The following is a 25,291-nucleotide window of genomic DNA, read 5'->3' as shown; positions in this document are numbered from 1 at the left end:
ATCTTTTATATTTTGTCCTACCTCCTTTCGAAGACAATGGGCTGCTTTTCTGGGCGCCTGATGACCTCAGCTAGCGATCCGAAGTTGTTTTGCGAAGTTTGCTCTGCGTTCAGTTATTCTTTTGATGAATTTGTAGGCGAGAAAGTGGTCTCCCCGTCCTACTCCTCCGCCATCTTGGCTCCTCCCCACACAGGCTTTTTCTACTTCTGATTCCTGGGCTTCTCCTTGTGGTGTCCTCTCTTGTTATGGAGCACAGGCTCTAGAAACACAGGCTTCAGTAGTTCTAACAGATGAGCTTAGTTCTCTTGAGGCATGCAGAATCTTCCCAGAATATGGATTGAACCCATGTCCCCTGCATTGGCAGGTAGATTCTTAATCACTGGGCCTCCAGGGAAGTCCCAAGCATTTTATGTTTTATCTCCTTTTCCCACTAAACAAGGAACTTCTCAAGAGCTATAGTATTGGCGTTTTTGTGGTTTTCCATTTTCGAGGGCCTCTTATCAGAGTTACTTAGGCAGACGTACTTTCCCACCTATGATGGGTAGTGTTTCATTTTCAGGTGTTCTACAGGCCAGTTGGCTCCTTCCCAAGATTGGGTAATCCAAAGGTTAACACCATACCAGGACTCTGCCGTAAGACCTTGTGGTAAAGTCAGATTGTCCTTCTTACTACTGAGTTTCACTCGTATCTGGCCTGGGCCCCAAAATGGATGCCTTTTACAGGACTGCTCATTAGAGTGAGTTTAGTATCATTGTATCATGTCAAATATTTTTCAGATAACATTTTCACATGGACTTTGGACGTTAGAAGTACATTCCTCCAATTGGGCACCTGGGTGAGTTTTACTTGTTATTTCAGCCATGTTCATGGGAGATAGTTAAGAAACAAATTGCTCAGTGACAGCCATAGGACATGAAAAAATTCAAGTACCTCCCTATTGCCTGTCTTCATGGAAGAGGTGGATGGAAAAGCGAAATATAGCCTTTGAAGATTCTGATTTACATCCCAGGTCATGTACCCAGGTCGCCGATATGGAATCAGAAGTTTTGTCTTCGTCCTTGTGTGTTTAAGACCATCAAACCTAACCCCTGGATCTTGTTGTCTTTTGTTTGTTTGTTTGTTTGAACCCATTCTCCTTCTCTGAGTGAAACTCTTCAATTGAAACATTACAGTGGACTGTCTGGATAAGGAGCATGTTTTCATCAAATCTTTGGGTTATGATCTTTTCATTTACAATAGACAAATTTTAGATCTTTCATTTACAATAGTTTCTTTTTTCTGGGCTGTGTCGGTGTAGACACTATGTCAGTTCAAAAAAAGAGCAATAAATTGCATGAACACCCCTACACAAGCACCAGCCTGTGTGAGCCATCTCTGTCTCCAGAGTTTTAGGAACTCATCCTGCCTCAGCTGCCAAGGCTCCTGGGATTAGAGACTAGCAGACAATCACACACTGCTCTGTATTTCAGGCAATACACATAGATGGACTTTGGAGTGAAGAAATCATATTTGTTGAAACCTTTGCCCAGAGTTATAAATCTGTGTGCCGCGTGGCAGGGATGTCTCTGAGTCTGGAACAAAGAACAAAGAGCATTTTAGTTAGTCACACTGAGGAAAACACAGAAGAAGCAGAAATCACAGGAGTGTTAATAACAATAAGGTACCCCGGCCCCCTCTCCTCCTGAAGGACCACCTGCCTTTTATTCAGCTCCTCAGGTGGATTTCTGAAGCATTTCGATTCCAGATCTGGACTTTCAAAACAATAAAACTAATGTTGGAATCATGCCCCAGGCCTTGGCAATCCATTTTTAATTATGAGTTTAGAGCTTGCAAAGAATCATAAAACCTCAAGGTGGCCCCAAACCTGGAAGTCAGTGTTTCCTGTCATCACTAGGCTCAGGGGGTGCCCTACAATCCAGTGTCACGAAGCCTCTCAGAGGCCCAGTAAGCCCCGCAACATTCAGTGGGATCCTTTAAAACACTGACATGATTCAGAAATATAATAATTTTTTCTTTGTAGAAACATTCTAAGTTATATAAAAGTATTAAAACATTTTCATAATTCCACAACAGCACATTTTGTTCACCATCCTCTTTTGTGATTAAGCTTATAATTGATGCGTTAAATCTTACAGAATAAAAAAGAAAAACGTGTATTTCTACTTTTGATGCTTAAATCCTGAATGCTGCCATTTATTCCAGTAAAACATCAAAGCATGCTTGGACAGGGACCTTGTTGGAGATAGCAGTATTTTACAATAGGGTGTAAAAAATTGCAAAATCAAGCCAGCTCCATGAGAATGTGCACAGCATGACGTTCTCTGTGAAGATCCTGACAGGGCCAGAAAATCCTGCACTCATAATTGCCTAAATCCTACTGTCATCACTTGCAGGGCACAGTCCATAATCAGTGGAAGGATTCCGGAGGTGTGTGATATGACCCCTGAGTTCTTATCACAGACACTAAAATTCAGACAATTAAATCTGAAAGAAAGCAATCTAGAGTAGGTGAAAACAGAGTGATTGAGGTGTGTGAATTTGTGTTGATCTTGCGCTGATTAGAGCTGCCAACAGAAGGCTCCTGCTGCCCTGAAGAGGTAGAGAGGCAGATCTTTGGAGGGAAGATTCTAATGTTATGTGATGTTATCTGGGCTTAGAAGAGAGTTCTGCAAGAACGGGGATCTGCTAAGCGTGAAGCTAAATTCTGTTGGCCTTAACCCCACGTACTTACTGAGATGATACTCGGTATGCAGTGATCTTTCATTTTTCTGTAGGCTCTGCAGACCTGGTGGGCCATCTGAAGGCACATCTGCTTACAAACAGTCACACCCTGAATGTGGGATACATGTATACACCCTTGATTTTTTCACCTTGCTTTTCATTGCATTCTTCATTGAAGAATTTAACTCTGAAATTTAAAAGAGAAAAAAAAAAACTGGCTTATGTCTTGGCTTCAATTTTGTTATCTGCACAGTAACAGGGTTGGTTGAACAGCATCATCACTGAGTACCCTCCCCAGCTCTGCATTCTCTTCTGTGGACTTCTGGAAGCTAAATGTTCCACGTTAGGCAGGAGCAGTGTGATCGCTGCTCCAGATTCACTGTGCGGGCCTGTTGGAAAAGCTGGGCTCTTTGCTAAAACAATGTTTTGGTGACTGCCCCTCTAAACCCAGTTCTTCACTTGTCAGCTACAGTATTGGAAGTCAGGGCTCCCCAATGAGGGGAGTTCAAAGACACAGGAAAGAAAGGATATGTGGGTAAGAAGCAGTGCTTTTTCTACAAAATGATTCTCTTTTTTATCTTTTTGAGTTTCAGATGCACATTACTTATGAATTGATTACCACTTTTGTTTGCATATAATGCATTACCTTAATTTTTAGGAAGTATTTTGTTAGATGAGTTCTACAATAGTTTTTCCTTAATTTCGATATTCTCTTGAAAGGGTCTTTAAAGTGGAATGCATGATACCTTTCAGAAACCTCCATTACTTAGCTCTGTAACACTGTGAGGTGGAAAGTTTTAATTCTTCCTTTTGAATAAAGAAGAAACTAAAACACGTAGATTTAAACACATCAGGGAAACAGAATTAGTTTCCTGGTGACTCAGACAGTAACAAATATGCCTGCAATGCAGGAGACCTGGTCAGAAAGATCTGGTCAGACCTGATCAGAAAGACCTGGTCAGACCTGGGTCAGAAAGATCCACTGGAGAAAGGAATGGCTACCCACTCCAGTATTCTTGCCTAGAGAATTCCATAGACAGAGGAACCTGATAGGCTACAGTCCTTGGAGTCACAAAGATTCGGACATGACTGAACAACTAACACACATTGTACAGGGTCATTTGAGCACTAATGGTAAACAGAGTTTAAGAAAAACATCTATTTCTGCTTTATTAACTACACCAAAGCCTTTGACTGTGTGGATCACAATAAACTGTGGCAAATTCTGAAAGAGATGGGCATACCAGACCACCTGACCTGCCTCTTGAGAAATCTGTATGCAGGTCAGGAAGCAACAGTTAGAACTGGATATGGAACAACAGACTGGTTTCAAGTAGGAAAAGGAGAACATCAAGGCTGTATATTATCACCCTGCTTATTTAACTTATATGCAGAGTACATTATTAGAAACACTGGGCTGGAAGAAGCACAAGCTGGAATCAAGGTTGCCAGGAGAAATATCAAGAACCTCAGATATGCAGATGACACCACCCTTATGGCAGACAGTGAAGAGGAACTAAAAAGCCTCTTGATGAAAGTGAAAGAGAAGAATGAAAACATTGGCTCAAACTCAACATTCAGAAAATGATGATCATGGCATCTGGGCCCATCACTTCATGGGAAATAGATGGGGAAACAGTGGAAACAGTGACAGACTTTATTTTTTGAGGGGTTCCAAAATCACTGCAGATGGTGATTGCAGACATGAAATTAAAAGACGCTTCTTATTCCTTGGAGGAAAGTTATGACCAACCTAGATAGCATATTAAAAAGCAGAGACATTACTTTGCCAACAAAGGTCCATCTAGTCAAGGCTATGGTTTTTCCAGTAGTCATGTATGGATGTGAGAGTTGGACTATAAAGAAAGCTGAGCACGAAGAATTGATGGTTTTGAACTGTGGTGTTCGAGAAGACTCTTGAGAGTCCCTTGGACTGCAAGGAAATCCAACCAGTCCATCCTAAAGGAAATCAGTTCTGAGTGTTCATTGGAAGGACTGATGCTGAAGCTGAAACTCCAATACTTTGGCCACCTGATGCGAAGAGCTGACTCATTTGAAAAGACACTGATGCTGGGAAAGATTGAAGGCAGGAGGAGAAGGGGACGACAGAGGATGATTTGGTTGGATGGCATCACCAACTCAATGGACATGAGTTTGGGTAAAATCCGCGAGTTGGTGGTGGGCAGGGAGGCCTGGCATGCACAGTCCATGGGGTCGCAAAGAGTTGAACGCGAATGAACTGAACTGAGCTGAACTGACTGGTAAAGAAGCTCCCCTGGCCGTGCAGGAGGCATCAAAGGTATGGGTTTGATCCTCGGGTTGGGAATATCCCCTGGAGGAGGGCATGGCAACCCACTCCAGTATTCTTGCCTGGATAGTCCCATGGACAGAGGAGCCTGGCGGGCTGCAGTCCATGGGGTCGCAAGAGTCAGACATGACTGAAGCAACTTAGCATGTACAGGATCAATTTAAGATGTACAGATGACACTTCTGTTGAGGAGAGAAGGGACTTTCCAGCATGAGTGAAATCATTTGGATTTAATACCCTACAGATGCTGCTCTAAGGCAGGTATCTGATTGTGGCAGCATCTGGATAAATACCCAGATAATTTTATTTTCCCCACTAGGTGTCTTTCTTTTAGGCTTACTGTCTTAAGCCAGCTACCTTGTCCTTTCTTTATGCTTCAGCACTGACATCCCATAAGTTCAGTTCAGTTCAGTTTAGTTGCTCAGTCGTGTCCGACTCTTTGCAACCCCATGAGCTACAGCATGCCAGGCCTCCCTGTCCATCACCAACGCCTGGAGCCTACCCAAACTCATGTCCATTGAGTCAGTGATGCCATCCAACCAAATCATCCTCTGTCATCCCCTTCTCCTCCTGCCCCCAATCTTTCCCAGCATCAGGGTCTTTTCAAATGAGTTAGCTCTTCACATCAGGTGGCCAAAGTATTGGAGTTTCAGCTTCAGCATCAGTCCTTCCAATGAACACTCAGAACTGATCTCCTTTCGGATGGACTGGTTGGATTTCCTTGCAGTCCAAGGGACTCTCAAGAGTCTTCTCCAACACCATAGTTCAAAAGCATCAATCCTTTGGCACTCAACTTTCTTTATAGTCCAACTCTCACATCCATACATGACCATTGGAAAAACCATAGCCTTGTCTAGATGGACCTTTGTTGACAACGTAATGTCTCTGCTTTTTAATATGCTGTCTAGGTTGGTCATAACTTTCCTTCCAAGGAGTAAGCATCTTTTAATTTCATGGCTGCAATCACCATCTGCAGTGATTTTGGAGCCCAAAAAAATAAAGTCTCTCACTGTTTCCACTGTTTCCCCATCTATTTGCCATGAAGTGATGGGACTGGATGCCATGATCTTACATGATCTGACATCCGATGAAGGTTGGAAATTGAACCACACTCAGACCAAAATTATATCTCCTTAAAAATCTCCCTGGGGTGCAGAGTGAAATCAAATCAACAGTGGTATGGAAAGCTATCTGCTCAGGAAGCAGCTCAGGACCCCAGGTAAGTTAGGTCATCTCTGACCTCTTCCCTGAGGCCTTAACCCTGAGGGTATGAAATGGAATTGAATAAGGGGGTATGCATTCTCCAGAGATCACAGATGAAGGGGTCAAAAAAACAAGACCCATCCCCATACACCAGAGAGCAACTTTCAGTGGTATAAATCCACTCGGTAGAATATTTGTTATAGAATCAGAGAACTTAAACTCCATTAAATCATCCAATTTATAAACTGCTTTCAAATAATTCACAAGTATTCATTGAATTACTTCTTGCACTCCCAGGCATGTACTGGAATGGAATCCAACCTGTACTGTTTTTTCAAGACAGATTATCTCAAAGTATCCTTTGGTCATCTTTTCTAGTCTCATCAGCATCAGCCACCCAGTTAATATCTAACCTAAATCACTCCTGCTACTTATTTAAGTCTCTATTTTCTTTGACACCTATGAGATGTGGGAAAACAGCAAGTATCCTTTTCTGGAAACTTCTCAGTGCTGTGATTCAGAGTGAATAGAGCATGTAGGGAAGAATCTCAAAGAACATAGTTTAATTCTCCCATTAAGAACTGGGAGTAAAGTAATGTATTTTACTTTCCCATTGATTAGCTTTGTGGTCTTGGGCAAGTGATATACCACCCTTAAGCTTCAATTTTTTCTTTCATAATAAAAATATAACTTTTAAGCTGAAGATTATTATAATGGATTAAAGGGGTAATTTATGCAGAAAAAAATGTATCAACTGTGAAGTGTAATCCAGATGTGAGATAGAGTAAAAATTGTTCATTTGTCTTCTTTGGAGAAATGTCTATTTAGGTCTTATGCTAATTTTTTTATTGTGGTTTTTTGGTTGGTTTTTTTTTTGTTTGTTTTGTTTTTTGATGCTGAGTTGTATGAGCTTTGTGTGTTTTGGAAATTAAACCCTTGTTTGTTGCATCATTTACAAGCATTTTCTCCCATTTCATAGAATGTACTTTCATTTTGTTGATGGTTTCGTTTGCTGTGCAAAACCTTCTAAGTTTGATTAGGTCCCATTTGTTTATTTTTGCTTTTATTTATTTCACCGTAAGAGACTAATCTAAGAAAATGTTGGTATGATTTATGTCCAGGAATGTTTTGCCTCTGTTCTCTTCCAGGATACTTACAGTAATGTCATATATTTAGGTCTTTAAACCATTGTGAGTTCATTCTTGTATGTGGTATATGAGAGTGTTCTAATTTCATTGATTTACATGTAGCTGTCCAGCTTGCCCAGAACCATTTATTGAAGAGACTGTCTTTTTTCTGTTGTGTATTTTTGCTGCCTTTGTTGAAGATCAATTGACCTTAGGGGTGTGGGTTTATTTCTGGACTCTATTCTGTTCCATTGATCTATATGTCTGTTTTTATGTCAGAACCATGCTGTTTTGATTACAGTAGCCTTTTAGTGTTGTCTGAGTAGACAACATCCTTAAACACCTATTTGAAACTGGAAGCTGAGACGCATGGCATAGAGAAAACCAAAGACTGAGTATTGATTGACGCATTATCTGGGGTAAGCTGAGAGAAGCAAGAATAAATCATTAATGTCCTCAGATACCAACAGAAGTGTACACTGCTGGATAATTTTCAGTATTGCAAAAGAAATACTAACTGCTCTGCTTTGGTGAGGGCAGAAAGAGGTGATTGTGGTGGGTTTTACAGAGAGAGGTAGCATCAGGTTGAATGATGTAATGAAAAGAGCATGACTTTGGTGTCAGACAGACCTGGATTCAAATTCCAATTCTGCCTCTTGCTGCTTTGTGAATTTGAACAGTTATTTCATGCTTCTTAGTTTTTCTTACAGAGTGTAATGATACCTACATCATGAGGTTTAGGATAAGATTATGACAATTTGTAGAATGTTCCTTAACATAAAGGACACTCTAATAATGAGAACAAAATCAGCAAAAGATTTTCAGAGAGGTGCCTGTGATTTCTCCTATATTATAATAAAAATCAGTTCAATTCAGTCACTCAGTCATGTCTGACTATTTGCGGCCCTATGGACTGCAGCATGCCAGGCCTCCCTGTCCATGACAAACTCCCGGAGTTTACCCAGACTCATCTCCATTGAGTCAGTGATGCCATCCAACCATCACATCCTCTGTTGTCCCCTTCTCCTCCCACCTTCAATCTTTCCCAGCATTTTTTTATTTATTTACTCTTCACAGTAGTCATATTTTCCCCAGGAATGTTCTAGTAACTTCTCATTTTGAACTCTTAACCCTTCAAAAAATCCTATCAAGCAGATAGCATATTTATCCTCACTTCACATTGAGGGATCTGAAATACAGAGAGGTTAAAATGCTTGCCAAATGTCACAGAGCTAGGCCAAAGTCCATGTTCTGAACTATATTGATATAGACCAGAGATGATATTAGATAGCCTCCTAATAAATGAATTCACTTTGCATAAAAACATGTAACTTTGGTTTTAATAATGAGATGATTAGGAAAAGTAAAAGAAAATGCATCTTCAAATCCCTATAGCAAGCCATATAAAGGTTACTTTATGGTCATATCAAGTTTCTATTCAGCAGCTAATTCCAAAGATACAGATAATCAAAAAGTGTAAATCACCATGTCATGTTAATAAGACACTTCATTTTCACATATAGCTACAAAAGATGAGATGTTGAATAGCACCGGTGACTCAATGGACATGAGTTTGAGCAAACTTCAGGAGATAGTGAAGGACAGGGAAGCCTGGCGTGCTACTGTCCAGTCTGATAGACTTAGTGACTAAACAGTAACAAAATTAGAATATTTAAAGACAGAAGTTTGCCAGTTTCTATTAGTTAAGCTCTCATATTTGTGATAATTTTAGGATTCAGAAGTTTTAACATGGATAAGTTCAATAAGTACATTTTTCCAATTAGTAAAAAAAAAGGATGTAGGTTATCTATAAGAACCCAAGTTCCTTTTTATCCACAGTAAGACTTAAGTTCTAAAACACTTAAATAGGTAAAATTGTACATCAAGAATACCAAACATATTGTACAGGAATACAGGTCTGCTTTCAGTTGCTTGCTCATTAACTCGATATAAGTTGGAAAAACTATGGCCCAGAAAACTCCAAAGTAGAAAGATGTTTCACTTGTAAGTAACTGAGTCGACCAATAACCATAGAGAAAATTAGAACTATAGTTAAAAAAAAATGTATTTCCCAAAAAGACAGGCCCCAGTGACTCATGACATCAGTTGTTCAAGACCAAAGAAAAATCTGAAAAGCATCTCAGTTTGTATCTGGCATAAACTCAATGTGGAAAGTGAACAAAGGTCGAATAAAACAAGAAAACCATAAACCAATGAAGTATTTGGAGAGTTTTAACAAATTATAAGCAAAGTCATTTCCAGAACTGCTTTTAAAAGAATACTACGCCATGAAATTATTTAAATATAATTCTGTTTTAAGGACTGTCGGGGCTTCCCCCATAACTGAATGGGTAAAGAATCTGCCTTCAATGCAGAAGACGCAGGAGATGTGAGTTTGATCCCTGGCTTGGGAAGTCCCTCGGAGGAGGAAATGGCAACCCACTCCAGTATTTTTGCCTGAAAAATCCCAGGGACAGAGAAGCCTGGTGGACTACAATCCAAAGGGTTGCAAAGAGTTGGCCTTGACTGAGCACAATACCATTTGTTTTAAGGACAATATTAATATAACAGTTGTAACTTATTATATTTTGAAATTTAAGGGTAAGATGTCTATGATACCCTTGATAGATGTCAAAACTGTATTAATAAAATGTAACACACAGCTTTTCTGGTGGTCCAGTGTTGACATCCCACCTGCCAGTGAAGGGGACATGGGTTCGATTCCTGCTCCAGGAAGAGCCCACATGCCACAGAGAACTGGGCCCACGTGCCATAGCTACTGAGCTCATGCACTGCAAAGCCTGCGAGCCACAAATACTTAGCCCGCGGGCTGCAACTACTACTGAAACCCATCACCTAAAGCCTGTGCTACACAACAGGAGGAGCCACTGCAAGGAGAAGCCGCTGCACCGCAATGTGGGGTTGCCCCCGTCCTATGCAACTAGAGGGAAAGCTCACACACAGCAATGAAGACCCAGCACAGCCAAAAACCAAATAAGTAAATACTTTTTTTTTAAATTTAATAACCATTCCTGATTAAACAAGAAAGTCTCTTGGTAAATTAGGTAAATGGAAGGAAATTTCCCTAACTGGATGCAACATATCTACTAGAAACCTAAGTCTTCTGTCTTAGCTTAGGCAAATAACCAAAGAAGCTTATTTCTTACTTAAGTCCAAGGTGAGTGTTTCTGGTTAGCAAACCCTATGCACAGTCTTACAGATACTCAGAATCCTTGCATCTCATGGCCTCATCTCCTGGAAATGCATCCTCTATATTCAGCCTCAAAAAGGAGGATGGAGGAGTATAAGTGAGTTTTTAGGGGCCTGGCATAAATACTGTTCACATTACACTGGGGAGAGCATAGTCCCATGGCTGTACCCAGTCGTGAAGGAAGCAGGGAGATGGATTCTAGCTGTGTGCTCAAAGGGAAAACTGGAAAATTTCTTCTGTGGATGCTCTAGCTAACTGTATCTACAGATCCTGCTTCTCACTCACCTTGTCCCCGAGAGAGATAACTCCAAATCTTAGGGAGTTACTACATTCATCTCAAAGGGTAAGAACTCTCACTGCGGTACAATCCAATTCATCAGATACTTCAGATCAAGTATGTGGTTCCTTATGGTTTGGTGAAAGATGAACTAAAAATATTAACAAATGTTCACAACTCCTGCATACCCACCCACCAATACAAGGTAGCAGAGCAGAAGGGGACAACAGCAATAAAAGGCTCCATTTGGAAAAGGGATACACACGAAACCTCAGACCAAACACAAAATTAAAATCCTGATGGATCTGTATCTAAACATGAAATATCTAATCACAAAAGACTGAACTATTGAATATTAAAAGTCACTGTATAGTAAAATAGGTTTCAGTTTGGATTAGGATGCCCTCTTGAGTATGACACAACACCCAGAAATCTTGAAGTAAAACAATAGACAGATTTGTCCTCATAAAAATGTAAAATTTCTGTATCTCAGACAGTACCTTAGACAACATTGAAAGACATATGTGATAAGTATTTACAGCATAACTAACAATTGGTTAATATCTCTAATATAAGAAAAAGACAACCAACCCAAAATAAAATTGGAGGTTTTTGCCTTTCTGTTGGGAAACTAACTGCACACAGGAATGTTTCTCCTTCCCCAACCCTCTCTGTCCTTCTATTCTAAGCCTTGGCTTTCTTTTTGTGAGTATGGGAATATATACCCCATTCTGTAAATTCAAAGGGAAAATTTTGGCTAATGAAAATTATGAGGATTTCTCAGAGTCTAAGAAAACAAAGGATAAGTTTGAAGAGGGTAATTGCAGTCTGGAATTTGTGCTGGACCATTTTGGAAAGTACTGCCACAGCACGTGGGGGCTTCATGAGGAATTCTGCCGGCCTGCGGGGAGAAGAGCTGCCCAGGTGGCTCAGTGGGAAAGAGTCTAGCCACCAATGCAGAAGATGCAGGAGACGGGGTATCGATCCCTGGGTCAGGAAGATCCCCTGGAGAAGGAAATGGCAACCCACTCCAGTGCTCTTGCCTGGAAAATTCTGTGGACAGAGGAACCTGGTGGGCTAGAGTCCATAGGGTGGCAAAGAGTTGGACACAACTGAGCACGCATGCCTGCAGGTAGAAGCCAGGAGCAGAGAAGAGGGATTCAGTGCAAATGACAGGGGATGCATTGGGATTCCCCACAGTGGCTGTGCCTCTCCACTCGTTCAGACCTGTCTTTGGCCAGGAGCCATGCTCAAGGAGAGGCAGAACCTGACAGTCCCAAAGAGAATGGCTCAGCCCAGAATACCAGCCTCTAAGGAATCCCATCCAGCATGCACCCTACCTTTTCCCCATTTCAACGGAAAACAGTGGGGAGCACGAACCTCAGTAGCCGTTTCTCCAGCTCCCACAAGGATGGCTGAGGGCCTGGCAGTGTAAAGGATCTGGCAAAGGATCCAAACCACAGAGATGAGCTACAATTAGAAATCACCAATATCTGGCATGCAGCCACCGTGAAAAAATAACAACCCAACAGAGGTACAACTATGCAGAAGTTAATAGAGTGATAAGAAAAGGACTTTAATACCAGTTTAATTAGTGTCTTCAGATACAGGATAGAGTCACAATCATGAATCAGGAACTATCTGTTATAAAACAAACCAAAGACAGACCTTGGAAGTAAAAAATTATTGAAATTAAAAATTCTGTAGATATAAATAGAAGAATGGGCGCAGCTATAAAGGAAACTGGATATCTGAAAGATAGCCTGGGAATGAAGGATGAGGTGAGAAAAAGGTGAAAACTTAAGACATGGAAGAGAGTTCTGCAAGCCATAGTATTTACCCAATAGAAAATAATGAAAACAGAGGAAAGGTAAAATCTGAAGAAATAATAGAATGAAATTTCTCATAGTTGAAGAAACATATAAATCCTCAGATTCAAATGGTACCAACTATAGAGCAGGATTAAAAATAAACACACAACAAAGATAAAAGGCAGCGTACAAAAGTAGTAAAAGTTAAGAGCATGAGGTATATAGTCAGTGTGCTAAAAACTACAAGAGAAAAGACAAACTGCTGAAGCCTCCAGAGAGGGTTAGAAAAAGGTTGTTCAAAATAAGTGGCTTTACATGTGTCATCAATAGTATTGGATGAAAGAAGATGCTGAACAATATCTTTAGTTTGCTGAAAGAAAAGAACTTGAAATCAAAATGATTAAGATGGAGTGGAAAATCTGAATAAAAAATCTCTATTTAAATACATTGAAAAAAGTGTTTCTCAGCTGTGCTGTGGAGAGTCAAGAAAGTGATCTGTATACCTGCTTAAGTGAAAAGAAAGTGAAATCACTTAGTTGTGTCCAACTCTTTTCGACCTAGTGGCCTGTAGCCTACCAGGCTCCTCTGTCCATGGGATTCTCCAGGCAAGAATACTGGAGTGGGTTGCCATTTTCTTCTCCAGGGGATCTTCCTGACCCAGGGATCGAACCCAGGTCTCTCACATTGTGAACAGACGCTTTTCCCTCTGAGCCACCAGGGAAGCTGGTGTAAAAGCTGGTGGAAGCCCCTGTACACCAGGGGCCAGTGTAAAAAAACCCTTAAGGGCAAGTGGATCTCAAGAATGAACGTCAGAGTTCTGTGATCCAGCTTCCCAACCTGTGTGGAGACCTGCCATTTTATTTTTTGAAGGAAGCTAATGAGTTTCATTATAGATGTATTCCTTTTCACCATATTTCCATTCCTATTCACAACTACTAATTCCTCTCCTATTTTGTGCAAAGATTAGGCAAAATAATCAGAGAAACCTAGGAGTCAGCCTATGACTTGGAAGACAAATGTATCCTCACTTCAACCAGCTGCATATTGCAGGATCCAGGCAAGCAGTTACCCTTAGGGCCTGTATTTCTTTTTCACCCACCAGATGGGAAGGATACCATTTACCCATCTATCTTGTAGATTTGTGTTTGAGGATTAAAAGAGGGTGAACATCTGGTAATGGATAAAAAGAGGTATACATGGGAGATTTAGTGTTAGTTTGAAGGGTATGTGTGGAACAAAAATGAAAAAACATGAAGACACACCAGTTATGATACATTTATAACCTTTTCCATCTCCAGGCCAGCAATCACTTGTGTCCTGCTGCCCCAAATATGCCCCGAACATGTCTCCTTGTACTTAGGCCCTACACGGACTTAGTTTAGTAGCATCTCTAGCGATTTGTTCAATGTATGCTTAATAAATGATTCTGAAGTAAAAGAAAAAGGTTGAGGATAACCTTTAATCATAAAGAAAACACTGAGCTCTGTCCATTATTCTCTGAGGAGGATGCTCTGATTATGGAAAATTTTTCTTTAAAATGACAAAGTGCATAAAAATGTTGGTGTTAAAAAGGATAGCTATAGAGAAAGCAACTATCTAGGGTAACACCATTCAGAAGGGGCTAGGAGAGTTTAGAATTTAATATAATTTTCATAAAGCCTGGCAATAACTGACTTTATTCCAATATTTCAAATGGTTTGCGAAGAAGAAATAATGAGGTAATTAAGATTGTAAAAAAGTTAAATTTAGTGATAAACTTCCAACATAAGAGTAGTGTGCTGTATGAAAGATCTTTGAAATAAAAGAAAATGGAGAGAAGGTGATTCTAATGAAATTTTAAATCTCTAGAGACATATATCGTCAAACTCCTCCAGTAGAAATGCTTTTTATTATACTCTCATGTCTTACTCATTTTTATGTCTTCAGAGTATTTTATTCTAAGATTACATATATGGCTGAATAAATTTCTTAGTGTCCACAGACTTTTTATTTTAGAGGAATATTTGTATATAAATGTTTTCAGCAAATTACCAGATCAGTGACAATTTATGGAACATGAACTGAATTAATAAATTCATTTGAAGAGAAGAAAAATATTTCATTGCTCCTGAACTCTTAAGTATTGAATTTTAATTTTTATGAAGTGATATAAAAATGTATTTCTAATGGTAAAAATCTATGAATATATGAAAAATAAAACCAGGTTTATATCGAGTTAGAGAAGATGAGGCTTGGAAGATAATTTAAAACCAAATAGTGTAAGAGTCTGTTGAAGCTGAAACTCCAATACTTTGGCCTCCTGATGCGAAGAGCTGACTCATTTGAAAAGACCCTGATGCTGGGAAAGATTTAAGGCAGGAGGAGAAGGGGATGACAGAGAATGAGGTGGTTGGATGGCATCGCTGACTCAATGGACATGAGTTTGGGTAAACTCCGGGAGTTGGTGATGGACGGGGTTTGGCGTGCTGCAGAACCACCTGATGTGCTGCAGTCCATGGGGTCGCAAAGAGTCTGAGTGACTGAACTGAACTGAGTGTAAAAGTCTTGAAAAGTTTGGCTTGGGTGGGATATCAGAGGTCATCTGGTATTTAATTAACCTGTTAACTTTATGTTCAGAGAAATTAGGTCCCAAGAATCCCTCCAATTTCTTTTTTATTGAAGCATAGTTGATTTACAATACTGTTTTATGATAGTTTCATGTATACAGTAAAGTGAGATATATATATATTCTTTTTCAGATTCTTTTCTATTATAGGTTTTTACATTATCCTTAAATATAGTTCACTGTGCTATGTAGTAGTCTTTGTTGTTTATCTTTTTTATAAACTGTGGTTTCCATTCTGTCTACCCTATGATGGATAAGGATAAGAGGCTTGTGGAAGCTTCCTGATGGAAGGGACTGGCTATGGGGAAATCTGGGTCTTGTTCTGATGGATGGGATATATTTTTTGCAGCTGAAGATGGAGAAGCTCTATACAGTCAGCAAAAGCAAGACCAGGAGCTCACTGTGGCTCAGATCATGAATTCCTTATTGCAAAATTGAGACTTAAATTGAAGAGAGTAGGGAAAACCACTAGACCATTCAGAAAGTGTGTGAAAAAAAGTGTGAAGTCACTCAGCCATGTCTGACTCTTTGCAACCCCATGGACTGTAGCCCACCAGGCTTCTCCATCCATAGAATTTTCCAGGCAAGAGTACTGGAGTGGGTTGCCATTTCCTTCTCCAGGGGATCTTCCCGACCCAGGGATTGAACCAAGGTCTCCTGTGTTACAGGCAGGTGCTTTACCATCTGAGCCACCAGGGTATCTGACCATTCAGGTATTACCTAAATCAAACCCCTTGATTTTACAGTAGAAGTGACAAATAATTTCAAGGGATTAGATCTTATAGACAGATTGCCTGAAGAACTATGGACAGAGGTTCATAACATTGCACAGGAGGCAATGATCAAAACCATCAAAAACCACTGCAATATTGTAAAGTAATTAGCCTCCAACTAATAAAACATAAATGGAAAAAAAATTAAAAATAAAAATAAATAAATAAATAAATATCTGGGAAAAGACAGAAAAGAAAAAAAGAAAAAAAAAAAAAAAAAACCATCCCCAAGAAGAAGAAATGCAAAAAACCAAAATGGTTGTCTGAGGAGGCCTTACAAATAGCTGTGAAAAGAAGGGAAGGGAAAAGCAAAGGAGAAAAGGAAAGATATATCCATCTGAATGCAGAGTTCCAAAGAATAGCAAGGAGAGATAAGAAAGCCTTCCTCAGTGATCAGTGCAAAGAAATAGAGGAAAACAATAGCATGGGAAAGACTAGAGATCTCTTCAAGAAAATTAGAGATACCAAGGGAACATTTCATGCAAATATGAGCTCAATAAAGGACAGAAATAGTATGGACCTCACAGAAGCAGAAGATACTAAGAAGATGTGGCAAGAATACACAGAAGAACTATATAAAAAAGATCTTAATGACCCAGATAACCATAATGGTGTGATCACTCACTTAGAACCAGATATCCTGGAGTGGGAAGACAAGTGGGCCTTAGAAAGCATCACTATGAACAAAGCTAGTGGAGATGATGGTATTCCAGTTGAGCTATTTCAAATCCTAAAAGATTATGCTGTGAAAGTGCTGCACTCAATATGCCAATAAATTTGGAAAACTCAGCAGTGGCCACAGGACTGGAAAAGGTCAGTTTTCATCCCAATCCCAAAGAAAGACAATGCCAAAGAATGTTCAAACTACCACATCTCATCTCATACACTAGCAAACTAGTGTTCAAAATTCTCCAAGCTAGGGTTTAACCGTATATGAACCGAGAACTTCCAGATGTTCAAGCTGGATATAGAAAAGGTAGAGAAACCAGAGACCAAATTGCAAATATCTGTTGAAACATAGAAAAAGCAAGAGAATTCCAGAAAAACATCTACTTCTGTTTCATTGACTACACTAAAGCCTTTAACTGTGTGGATCACAACAAACTGTGGGAAATTCTTAATGACATGGGGACACCAGACCACCTCACATGCCTCCTGAGAAACCTGCATGCAGGTCAAGAAGCAACAGTTTGAACTGGACATGAAACAACAGACTGGTTCAAAATTGGGAAAGGAGTATGTCAAGACTGTATATTGTCACCTTGCTTATTTAACTTATATGCAAAGTACATCATGCGAAATGCCGGGCTGGATGAAGCACAAGCTAGAATCAAGATTGCCAGGAGAAATATCAATAACTTCAGATATGCAGATGATATCACCCTTATGGTAGAAAATGAAGAGGAACTAAAGAGCCTCTTGATGAAAGTGAAAGAGGAGAGTGGAAAACATGGATTAAAACTCAACTTTCAAAAAACTAAGATCATGGCATCCGGTCCCATCACTTCATAGCAAATAGGTGGGGAAATAATGGAAACAGTGACAGACTTTATTTTCTTGGGCTCCAAAATCACTGCAGATGGTAACTGCAGCCATGAAATTAAAATATACTTGATCTTTGGAAGAAAAGCTATGACCAACCTAGACAGCATATTAAAAAGCAGAGACACTACTTTACTAACAAAGGTCCATATAGCCAAAGCTATGGTTTATCCTGTAATCCTGTATGGATGTGAGAGTTGGACTGTAAAGAAAGTTGAGTGCCAAAAAACTGATGTTTTGAACTGTTGTGTTGGAGAAGACTGTTGAGAGATCAGCAGGACAATCAAACCAGTCCCTCCTAAAGGAAATCAGTCCTGAATATTCATTGGAGGGATTGATGCTGAAGCTGAAACTCCAATACTTTGGCCACCTGATGTGATGAACTGACTCACTGGAAAAGACCCTGATGCTGGTAAAGATTGAAGGCAGGAGGAGAAGGGGACGACAGAAGACGAGATGGTTGGATGGCATCACCAACTCAATGGACTTGAGTTTGAGCAAGCTCTGAGAGTTGGTGATGGACAGGGAAGCCTGGTGTGCTGCAGTCCATGGGGTCGCAGAGTCAGACAAGACTGAGCAACTGAACTGATGCTTTCAATTACAAATTTTAACTAAACAATGCTTGATATACTAGACAATAGTGTTTTCTGGCCGTCGTTGAGGAGCATGTCCTACCAGAGAAATGTTGCCCACTTTTTTTGTTTCTCTCTCACATGCATACACACACTTCCAAAAGTCTGTAATTAGGTTACTAAACTTTTGACTCACTTGTCAGCGAAGCACATTTATCCAGAAGAGTGAAAATATCAAGCAATAAGGCAACAAAAGCAAAAATTAAGAAGTGGGACTACTGAAAAGCTTTGGCACAGCAAAGGAAACAATCCATGAAATGAAAAGGCAACATATGAAATGGGAGGAAATATTTGTTAGTCATATATCTGATAAAGGGTTAATATCCAAAATATATAAGGAATTCATACAACTCAAAAGCAAAAATAGACAAGTTGAATTAAAAATGGGACAGAGGAACTGAATAGACATTTCTCCAAAGAAGTTATACAGGGAGCCAACAGATACATGAAAAGGTGCTCAACATCTGTCATTATCAGTGAAATGAAAATCAAAACCACAATAAATCATCTCACACTTGTTAGAATGGCTGTCCGCATAAAGACAAGAGTTAGGTTGATGAGGATGTGGAGAAATAGGAATCCTTGTGCACTTTTGATGGGAATGTAAATTGTGTAGCCACTATGGAAAACAGTATGGAGGTTCTTCAAAAATTAAAAATAGAATTACTATATAATCCAGCAATCCTACTTCTGAGTATATATCCAAAGAAAATGAAAAGAGGATAACAAAGAAATATCTGCACCCCCATATTGTCAGCAGCGTGTTCACAGCAGCAAACAATGAATCAACCTGAGAGTTCATCGACAGAAGATGAATTCAGGAAGGGGGTGCTGATGGGGACACAAAGCCAAGTGCACTTTGGCCACAGGATAATTTCTGCGACGTGTAATTAAAGTGTCTTAGGCTTTCTTGGCAGATTCTATCCAGGAGCAGGGAAACACACCACAGTTCTTTTACATATCTGCCTTCTTTTGATCTGAATTCAGTCACCTTGGTAATAATGAGAATTTTCTATTAGAATGACTTGTTTTAATTCTAACTTTAAGCCTCATTATGAGGAGCAAAAAAAGCCAGATACAAAAGAGTACCAACCATGTTTCCCTTAAAATGAAGCCCTAAAATAACAAAACTCATCTATGATGATAGAAATCAGCCCTGTGGTTGCCTCAAAGAGGGCAGGAATTGAGTGGGAAGGGTCATCAGGGAACTTTCTAGAGTAAATATTCTGTAGCCTGATATAGGTGAGAGCTTATGCATTTGTCAAAACTCACCAAAAAAAAAAAAAAAAAAAACCTCACCAAACTGTGCATTTAAGATCTGTTCATTTCACTGTAAATAACACCTGTTATTAAAATGAATGTATGCATTTATACTATTTCATATCAAATTAAACATAATTATGAAAAATATATGTGTTTTTCCTTGGGAAGGTCTATCAGAAATCTAAATTCAAGTCTGTATGTAGTTGTCAGTAGCAAGCACAAGAGTATGAATAGGACAGAAACCATATGCCCCTCAGGAATTCTCCCTGGATTTCTGTAGCCTTGCCTAAAACAGAAATTCTCACTGGGAAGAGGAAAACAGTGGGAAATTACACCTCCTGATGGTTAAATCAGAACAACCAGGCTGAGTTTTCGAATGCAGAGATGAGCTAACTCTCTGGTTCACCCCAAAGATTCTCTCAGGATGCTTCCCCACCTTAAGAACCATCTCAGAAGGAGCCACTGTGATTAAAAAGAGCCTTGTAACCCTTGGCTACATTGGGTATAAGCTCTTGATCCCGTGAGGTTAGGTCGTTCAGGTTTTTCAACCTCTACCTCACTTTATTACTGTCATCTACCAACTTCTTAGTATATCCCCCCTCATTAACTGGCAAATATAGGACCTGAATCTTTCTTTCTACCCCAGTTCTTGTCATAATTCTGGGTGATATCAAGGCCGTGTGTTAATAGATGAGCCATCCAGAAAATGAACCCAAACTTTCATGATTCCAGGGTCTTTCACATCCACTCTGCTTTAGCCAAATCACACCTAGAATCTTATCACCTGGAACGCAACCACATCTGAAGCTCTGAAGTGCACTATCCCGTTATGAGTCTCAACGTCTTATCCTTCTACTTCTCTTGTGCCTTCACTCCCACTGTACCTACTTTCAACACTAGAGAGACCTCCAGTTCTTTAACCCCCATAATGTTTCCCTGTCTGTGAGGACTCGCTAAGGCTTCCGTGCCAACTTAGACTGTTATAACATGATGGGTTGTCTCAATATTTTTTTACCAGTATCTTTGACACTTTTTTTAACATACTTTCACAACAATACTTGGACAGTAAATCTCCAGCCAAAGATCAAAACAGTATTACTGTTTACTGTTATCTTTATTCTTGTGCACACATGACTAAAGAATGGTTCTAATTGACAAATTTTATGGTTCTAGTTGATAAGTTTTATGGGCATTTTTAATCCCAATTTCACTGAACTGTAGAGAAGTTATAACTGATCATCCTAAAAGAAACACTCCACAATCATAAGAACTAATAAACAAGGTCAGGAAGTTTACAGAATATGAAGTGAACATACAAAAATCAATTACTTTATGTTAATATCCTAGCAATGAACAATCCATAAATGAAACTTAGAAAAAACAATTCCAATTGTAGTAGCATTAAAAGGATAAAACATTCAGGAATAAATGTAACAAAAGTGTAGTACTTGTAAACTAAAATTATAAAACATCATTGAAAGAAAAAAGACCTACATAAATGGAAAGACATCCCACATCCAAGAATTGGAAGACTTAATATTGTTAAGATAAGCAAAACTTTCCAAATTGATGTAGAGATTCAATGCAATTTATTTCAAAATCCCAGCTGGCTTCTTTGTACAAGATGACAAGCTAATTCTAAAATTCATAGGAAATGCAAGGGAACTAGAATAACCAAAACAATCTTGGGGGAAAATAATGGATTTGAGGGACTCACACTTCCCAATTTCAAAACTTACTACAAAGCTTCTGTCATCAGGACAGTGTCATACTGGCATAAAAGTAAACATATGGATCATTTGAGAATAGAATTGAAAGTCCAGAAATAAATTCCCATATTTATTGTCAAATGATTTTTGATGAGGATGCCAAAAGATTTAGTAGGGAGAGAACAGTCTTTGCAACAAATGGTGCTGGTATAACTGCAGATCCAAATGTAAAAAATGAAGCTAGAGCTTTAGGTTTCAGTCCTGCGTGTAAAAACCACAATCTTACCCCCAAAAAAAGTAAAAAAAAAACACCTCAAGATCTTGGACTTTCCTTGGATTCATGAAGCTTAGGTAGCAGGGCAAGTGACCCCCCCAAAATCTGGATGGATAGTAAGGTCACTGAGGTCCACTTCCCTGGAGTGGGAATCACTGGAGCCAGACACTGATAGCAACACTTTTGTGGTAATTCTGACAAATTGCAGGAGCTGAGTGTGGACTAGTAAGAGAATGGGAGAAGGCAATGGCACCCCTCTCCAGTACTCTTGCCTGGAAAATCCCATGGACGGAGGAGCCTGGTAGGCTGCAGTCCATAGGGTCGCTAAGAGTCGGACACGACTGAGCAACTTCACTTTCACTTTTCACTGTCATGCATTGGAGAAGGAAATGGCAACCCACTCCAGTGTTCTTGCCTGGAGAATCCCAGGGACGAGGGAGCCTGGTGGGCTGCCGTCTATGGGGTAGCACAGAGTCAGACACAACTGTGGCGACTTAGCAGCAGCAGCAGTAACAGAGTGAGAGACTCCTGGAATCTCTGATCTTAGGGGGTCACTCTCACCTTCATGGACTTTACTTCTAGGAAACCCACCAGGTTCTCACAGTGAAGAACCAAGAAAGATCACCTCATGGCTCTGACACGTGGTGGAAAAGTCTTACTTATTTGAAATAAATCCAGAATGATTTCCATAACGAAGCCCTGCCCTTCAGCGGAAAGATTCTACCTGAGTCTTTGTCCATTTGGGAGAAGTACTCTCCCCTGCCTCCAACCCACAATGTGTTTCCTGTCCTACCTAACAGAGAAGGGGTCTAAGAGACACTTGTGAAGGTCACCTACCAGGGACCAAAGCATTTAACTATAAAACTCTAGAACGCTTTCCCTCCCAGACGCCTCACCACCACACAAACAGGGCTGTGCTATAAGAGTGGGCTACAGTTGAAAAGGCAGATTCTGTCTAAGGAGGACTTCTCAGGGAATCATCCCTGGGCAGCAGGGGAGATGAACAGAGAGGCACTGCAGAGACTTGACGCCTCCCACACCTACACCTCCAGCTGCATTAAACAGTAAGCACAGCCCAGCTCATAGTAGACCTGCTTAGTTTCATTTATCCTAGTCATTTTATAAATGTACTGACCTTATCAAAAGTTCTTTTACCAAACTTCTGATTGGTTGTATAGCAAAAGATGACTAACCTGTCTAATACTTTCCATATCGTTAGGTGTTTGTATTATTGTATCATTTTATTTCTGCCTCTTTTATTGCTCCAATTTCAACCAAAGTCCTTTAAAGACAAAGACTACATTTTACTTTTCTGTACCTTTCACTGATAGCCTAACTCAGTGATGGGTGAGTGGGTAAGTGAGGGAATGGGTGAGTGAGTGAATGAACGAATGAACAAACCAGCTTAAGATTATCTTTGGGGTGACAAGGGAGCCCCTGGAGGAGGTATGGCAGTTCTGGTTGTTGTTATTGCTCTGATGGAACTTTCTTGGTCCTGGACATCTTCCGCCAGGGAAAAAGTGTCCAGTGGAGAATGGTCTGAAGTCAGCAGTCTGGTTTCTAGTCCTGAGTGTACCTCTAGATATCTGGGTGACCTTGAAGAGCTCAATGCTCTGGGCTTTTTACATCTCTGTAAAATAAACATTCCTTTCAGATCTATTTTTCCAAGATTCTTAAAACCACTGGTCCTTATAAAAATGCAGGAGAAAAAACCTACCAAAATAAACCACAAATTTAGCAAATAATATTTATTTTTTATATCCTATTCATATCCAGGATTTAATGAATGCCTGCTGTATTCAGGCACTGATTTAAACAAGTGCATCACCTGTATCATTCGTATGAAAACCATTTCATTCACTTTCACACAGGAGGCATAGAAAGGTTGTGTAACTTACATAGCTGGTAATGGAACCAATTTCAGATCCAGGCTGTCTGACTCCCATAGCTGTGCTCTTGATCTTAATGTTTCTCCCAGCGCAAGGGTAGAACCAGCCTTCCCTTCCACTCTGGGAACCACTGGCCTCTTCTGAGATTGTATACTTCATTTGAAAGATTAAAACTGCTGCCTCAATACAGAGTGATAATTCAGAAAGGTGTTGTGAGAGAACAGAACTCCCAGCAGAGCAAAGAGATATTTGCTAACGACTTCATTTGGGACCAAGGCCTTTGTTTTATTTGGTATTACAGATCCTGGATTGAGAAATCGGTGTGTGGATAAGCTTTTGACCTGACTTTTGAACAGAATGTCATTCTTTCCTCCAAACCTTATCAGTCATGAGGTTGAAAGGTGGGTCTTTTCCTTGCAACATCACTTATTTTTCTCCTACTGAGAGGGTTCCATTTGATGTAATATTAGGATAGGTTTCTTTCACATGAACTAGATTCCTTTCATATGAACTAGATTAGGAAGCCATCTTAGTCTGCTTCCTCCCACTCCTTACCTCAGCTCACAGGTATATCAGCTACAAGAAACATATTGAGATGGTCAAATAGCCTTTAAAGCTGGGTCGGGAAGAGTAAGTAAACAGGGAAACTTTCCACCATATGAAATGTGTACTTTGAGTCCAACAAAGTATACAGAGTAACAAGTAAGATAAAGATGATTCTAGAACTAACAAAGATGTGATCAGTGCTCAGTGTTGCTGGGCCTTCTTCCGGCAGTTTCAGCCACATTTTCCTCACATTCTTTTTTTCCCATTCTTCCCTTCACTTTTCTCCATTCAGCTATTCTTTCCCCAATCCTTTTCTTTCCAAGTGCCCCCAGAACTGGTATTGTCACACTTCCTGCTCCTAGAACATTGAGGAAAACAGGCCAGTGTGAGGACATATAAAAATCCTGAATATCCACATATGTGTAGCATATATTCACACTTTGATTTTTCACACTCATGCTCTCAATCAACAGGTGAGTATTTAGTGCCTATTCAGTCTTTATAAGTTCTTACCTACCTCCACATACATATGTGGGTATACCTTAGGACAGTGTATGTGTGTGTTTCCCTAAGGACTTTGCATTTTAGCTAGAGAACCCCAAAGGAACTGAAATGGGGGCTTATTTTTGATAGTTTACCGTTGATCATGGGTTCAGAGTCTGCCAGGTCTGCAAATTACAGCCTGAGGAAAGCCATTTGGGAAAACTAGCAGAAATAAAGACTTTCCTGTCTGGTGCTTTTATTGGTCTTTCTGGAACTTCTCTTTGAGCTCTGGGGAAAGCTCAAGTACAGGTAGGAACCAGTGTCCCTCTCTCATGACCTCCTATCTGTTCACTCAAAAGGTCCTACAAGCTTGGGAACCATTGACACATAGGGTATCATAAATATGATACAATCTATGAAACATAATCATTCCTTTTATGAGGTTTGACTCTAGAGCTTTATAAAAAGTTTTGGCACAAAAATGCCCAAAATACAATATCAAAACCAGAACATGGCTTTTGACCAACCTTATTATACCTTTCTGTTTACCACTGAGCACAGCACCCCTGGGGCGCCCAGCATGGTGTTAGGAGTATTCATGGTCTTTTGGGCCCTCACAACCAAGTTTTGGAGGCTAGACCGACACTAATCAGATCATGAATGCGGCATGATAAAGTGGAAATAGCCTTTGATTTGGAAACTTAAGACTGGCTATGGCTCTAAATTTCATTACTTACTGGATGTGAAACCTAGTTAAGAAATGTTGTAAAGATTTGCTTCTGAGCTTAGCTTATGTAAATTATGTATGAATAGAAAATATTTTTATGGTTTTTAGAGAAGAGGGCAAAGCAGAGTAGGGTTCCTTGCCAGGTTTAATATAGTTCAATGTAGTAAGCCAGTATTTTGAAAACAAATTG

General features: G+C 39.8%; 1 long non-coding RNA gene across 1 annotated transcript; it reads right to left on the bottom strand.

The window, feature by feature from the left end:
• Positions 1–198: 198 nt before the first annotated feature.
• On the bottom strand, positions 199–23,582 carry LOC122703294. The gene is made up of 3 exons (XR_006343437.1): positions 23,355–23,582; positions 2,732–2,908; positions 199–1,571 (listed from the first exon to the last, which is right to left on the bottom strand). It is a non-coding gene; the product is annotated as an uncharacterized LOC122703294 (long non-coding RNA).
• Between the last annotated feature and the right edge of the window lie 1,709 nt (positions 23,583–25,291).

This window comes from Cervus elaphus, chromosome 11 (assembly GCF_910594005.1).
Source record: "Cervus elaphus chromosome 11, mCerEla1.1, whole genome shotgun sequence".
NCBI classification, from domain to species: domain Eukaryota; kingdom Metazoa; phylum Chordata; class Mammalia; order Artiodactyla; family Cervidae; genus Cervus; species Cervus elaphus.
The sequence above is the reverse complement of the archived record's forward strand: the minus strand, read 5'-3'. Positions and strand labels throughout refer to the sequence as shown.